Genomic DNA, 4,809 nt, shown 5'->3' with positions numbered 1-4,809 from the left:
CATGCATCGCTGAAAAGTCCCTGGAGCATTGCATAAACCAAATGGCATCCTACGATATGCGAATGTACCGAAAGGGCAGGTGAAGGTCGTCTTCTCCTGGTCCTCTGGGTCGATGCAAATCTGAAAATAACCAGTATAACCGTCAAGAAAACAATAATGGGATTTACCTGCCAGCCTCTCCAACTTCTGATCAATAAAAGGTAGTGGATAATGATCTTTTCTGCCTGCTTGGTTCAGCTTCCTGTAATCCACACATACCCTCCAGGAATTCTTCACTCTCGTGGGAACCAACTCGTTCTCTTCATTAGCTACCACTGTCACCCCTGACTTCTTCGGAACCACGTGGATGGGACTTACCCATTTGCTGTCAGAAATCGGATAAATAATGCTTGCCCGTAAGAGTCTAGTCACCTCCTTCTTTACCACATCCTAGATCAAAGGGTTCAGTTGTCTTTGTGGCTGTCTCACTGGCTTCACATCCTCCTCCAAATAGATCCTATGCATACAAATGGAAGGACTAATCCCAGGAATGTCCGCCAAAGTCCATCCAATGGCCTTCCTATGCTGTCTCAAAATATCTAATAATCTCTCCTCCTGATCCGGTTCCAAATTCTGAGCTATGATGACAAGTAGTTGCTGATTTTCTCCCAAATATGCATATTTCAGATGTTGGGGCAATGGTTTCAACTCCTCTTGTGTCTGCTCCATAATAGGTGATCCTAGGGGTAATGCTGCTGAGCAATCCCCTACACATACCTCTTTCTCTCTGAGCGATCCTAGGGGTAATGCTTCTCCCAAGCAATCCCCTATGCATTCACTTGAATTGACATCAGATTCCACATCTAAAACATCTTCCAATAATGCAACAAATTCATTCACTGTACCAAAATCAGAAATCTCTAAGTCTGAATCAATATCTGACAAGAACTCCATGTCATCCAGCTCCTCTGAGATATCCACGCTAAGTATAGAATGATCCTCTCTAGGATGCTTCATAGCCTCAAAAATGCTGAATCTAACCACTGTGTCTCCTATCTCCATAGAAAGAGTTCCAGCATGCACATCAATCTTCGTTCTAGCAGTCTTCAAGAATGGACGTCCAAGAATAAGCGGAGCCCTGTTTGCAAGCACATCACCCTCCATGTCTAAGATGTAAAAATCTGCAGGAAAAATTAACTCCCTCACTTTTACCAATACATCTTCTATCACTCCAGCTGGGTGTGCTTGACTTCTATTGGCCAACTGAATCACTACACCTGTAGGCTGCAAAGGTCCAATTCTTAATGACTGAAAAACTGATTTAGGCATCACATTAATAGAAGCTCCAAGATCTAACATCGCATCCTCAAAAATACAATCTCCTATAACACAAGGCACGGTGAAAACTCCTGGATCTTCACACTTCTGAGGAACTGGCTGAAGTAATGCTGAAACATTCTTTCCCATACTTATCAATTCATTCCCCTTTAATTTCTTTTTGTGCACACAAAGATCCTTTAGGAATTTGGCATATTTTGGAATTTGCTTAATCATGGTAAGCAAAGGCACATTCACTTCAACTTTGCTGAACAATTTCACCAATTCTTGATATTCCCTAGCCTTTTCTTCCTCCATTTCTTTTCTTGGTTGTACACTTCTTTGAGGGAAAGGTAATGGAGTGGAATGCTCGGCTTCTTGCTGGTTAAAAGTTCTATCCAGATTCTGCCCAAAATTTCCCAGGTTCTGTGCTGAATTTTGAGCTGAATTTGGAGCTGCTGTTGGGGTAAAATCCAAACTAAAATCTGCTCCACCAAATTGAGTAGATTCTGAAGTTGCAGGTTGTGTAGAATGTAGCTGATCAGTACTAGAAATGTCATTCTGTTCAGATTCTGTTGACTCTGAATTTGCTGGATAAATCTGAGAATTCTGTAGGTTTGAATCTGCAAATGGTCTGGAAAAACTCTGCTATGTTCCAGCTGATAACTTCTGATTTGGCTTTGAAATTGTTTTACCACTTCGAAGAGTTAATGCACTTACATTTCCTTTAGGATTTGGAGTTGGTTGTGAAGGCAATTGTCCAGATCCTTGATTTTGCATCTGATTAATGTTACTAGCCAGCTGCCCAATCTGCCTTTCAATGTTCTGCAGTGCTGTATCAGTTCTCTGCTAATGTTGCTGCTGTTGCATCATCTGCTGTTGCTGTTGTAGCACTTGCTGCATCAAATCCTCAATTTTTGAGCTGCTAAAGTTCTGCTGAGGTTGCATTGATCTTGGGCTTGTAGAAGAAGGTAGTGCAAGCTGAGATTGGTGCTGATTTGTACTATTTGGCTGCTGGAAATTCTGCACAGGTTGCTGAACATGCTGGAAATGTGTGTGCTGATTCTGTAAATTCTGAAACTGTGGCTGACTTGTAGTATTTGAATGCTGGAAATTCTGGAATGGTTGAAATTGTTGATTTTGGCTGAAATTTTGCTGAAATTGTGGCTGCTGGAAAGTGCTGATTTTGCTGAGAATGAACTGCTTGATGGTTCTGGAAATAATGTTGATTCTGCTGATGTTGAAATGATGGCTGTCCAATCTGATTTTGTGTTGGCTGCTGATAAAATGTGTTCCCATACCTCAAATTAGGATGATCCCTCCATCCTGGATTATAAGTTGAAGAGTTGGGATCATACTTGTGTTGCTGAAATTGAGGTCTTGAAATGGCTGCAACAGATTCATCTTCATATAAATTAGGACAATGATCCGAAGAATGATCTTGGCTTGAACAAATTCCACACAACTTCATCATTGATAAAGGAAAATTTGAAACATGACTCGAATTTTGCAACGCCATTTGCTTCACTAGAGAGGTCAATTCTTGCAAATTGTTTCTGATTTCTTGTTGCTCATTCGAAACCAAATGAGTTTCATTAACCACTCTAGTCCCAAGAGCTCTACTCCCAAATTGCTGTGAATTTTCTGCCATATTTTAAATTAACTCTCTTGCTTGATTTGGAGTTTTATTCACCAAGGCTCCTCCAGCTACTGCATCTATCATGCTCCTATCCATAGGAAGTAGACCCTCATAGAAATATTGAACAAGAAGCTGATCACTAATCTGATGTTGTGGACAACTCGAACACAGCTTCTTGAATCTCTCCCAATAATCATAAAGAGTCTCTCCCACTACTTGCTGAATACCACAAATGCTCTTCCTGATAGTTGCAGTCCTAGAAGCTGGGAAAAATTTCTCCAAAAATGCTTTCTTCATATCAATCCAACTAGTAATGTATCCAGCTGGAAGGCAATATAACCAGTCCTTTGCTGCTCCTGCCAAAGAGAATGGAAAGGCCCTCAACTTAATGTCTTCTTCTGAAATCCCCTGTGGTTTCATGGTAGAACAAACCACATGGAACTCATGTAGATGGCGGTTGGGATCCTCTCCTGATAACCCTTGAAATTTGGGAAGCAGATGAATAAGTCCTGATCTAAGTTCAAAATCTCCTGCCAAATCTGGATAAGTGATGCATGAGTACTTATAAGCCACATCTGGTGCTGCAAGCTCTTTCATAGTTCGATCCCCTTCTGTTATCTGATTATCCATCTCTGAAATTCTACTCTCACAAGTTGCTGCTGACCTAGCTTGTCTCCTTAAAGCCCAAAAGGTTCTCTCAATCTCCGTGTCAAGTTCAAGCAATGTTGCAAAGGAAGACCTAGTCATGCAAGCCAATAAACAATCAAAATTTAGTAGATATTCAATAAAATCAGAAAAATCAGCAAACTAAAGCTGAGAAAATTATTCACAATCCAAAACAAACAAACAATTCTAGCAAAGTTTAAAGTTCCCCGGCAACGGCGCCAAAATTTGATGAGCTCTCTAAATAGATGTCACAAATTAACTCCCAAATTAATGTTCAGATCGAAAACCCACAACTACATAAAGCAATGTTTTAGTATAAGGCCCGAGTCGAATTTTCGAGGATTATGCTAGAACGTGCTTGTTTTGGATTAAGAACACACTTTTTGGGTTTTCTAGATATAAAAATGGGGATTTGGTATCAAAATGAAATTTTAGACCTGGAAATGAATTGTAACACTACAATCATCCTACTGCAGAAATAATTCTAAATAACCAAAAGAACAAAACTTGCACTGAATAATACTCAACCTAATTACAATTATTAAATCTTCCTAGTTCTAAATTAAACTCAAACAATCTGGAAAACTGATTTTAACTACTGAAATTGAATGAAACTTTCAATCCACTTAATCAACTTACTCTATCTACTGGAAAACCTGAGCACGGAATTTCCAGCTTATATGTTGCAGAACCAAAACTTTAAAAAAAACTTAACATTTCATCTAATAGTCACACTAGAAATTAATCACTAATTTAAACACCTCACTTATCAACTAAGGAATAGCTAAGCAAGGTCACAGCAGAAATTGTTGACTAAACAAAGCATAAAATCAGAACACGACAGTAAAGCTAGAAAAACATAATATGAAAAACAGAACGCAAGCCAGAACAGATTCGTTCAGCAAATGAAAATTCAACTAAGTCTAATCGATGAACTATCAGATTCAGAAACAAAGATTTCAGGAACAAGAAAACTAAGCAAAGAAATGACTGTAGAAAATCTAACATCCCTACACCAAATCTTAAACCAAACTCGTCTTATCCTTGCCGTCACGCAAGGTTCAGCAAAGAACACTCCAACAGATTCAGAGTGATGATCTCACACTTGAGGACGAACTCAGATTCACATGAATCAGCTCACAAAGCTTCAACGAGTTCAAGTTTCTCACTGTCGCGTCTGCTGGGTTCACTGTCGCTGAAAACGCGAG

At 39.5% G+C, this 4,809-nt stretch overlaps 1 pseudogene; it reads right to left on the bottom strand.

Moving 5' to 3' along the window:
• Positions 1–429: 429 nt before the first annotated feature.
• On the bottom strand, positions 430–3,719 carry LOC122033883 (annotated as a pseudogene).
• Between the last annotated feature and the right edge of the window lie 1,090 nt (positions 3,720–4,809).

Source organism: Zingiber officinale, chromosome 11B, assembly GCF_018446385.1.
Source record: "Zingiber officinale cultivar Zhangliang chromosome 11B, Zo_v1.1, whole genome shotgun sequence".
NCBI classification, from domain to species: domain Eukaryota; kingdom Viridiplantae; phylum Streptophyta; class Magnoliopsida; order Zingiberales; family Zingiberaceae; genus Zingiber; species Zingiber officinale.
The sequence above is the reverse complement of the archived record's forward strand: the minus strand, read 5'-3'. Positions and strand labels throughout refer to the sequence as shown.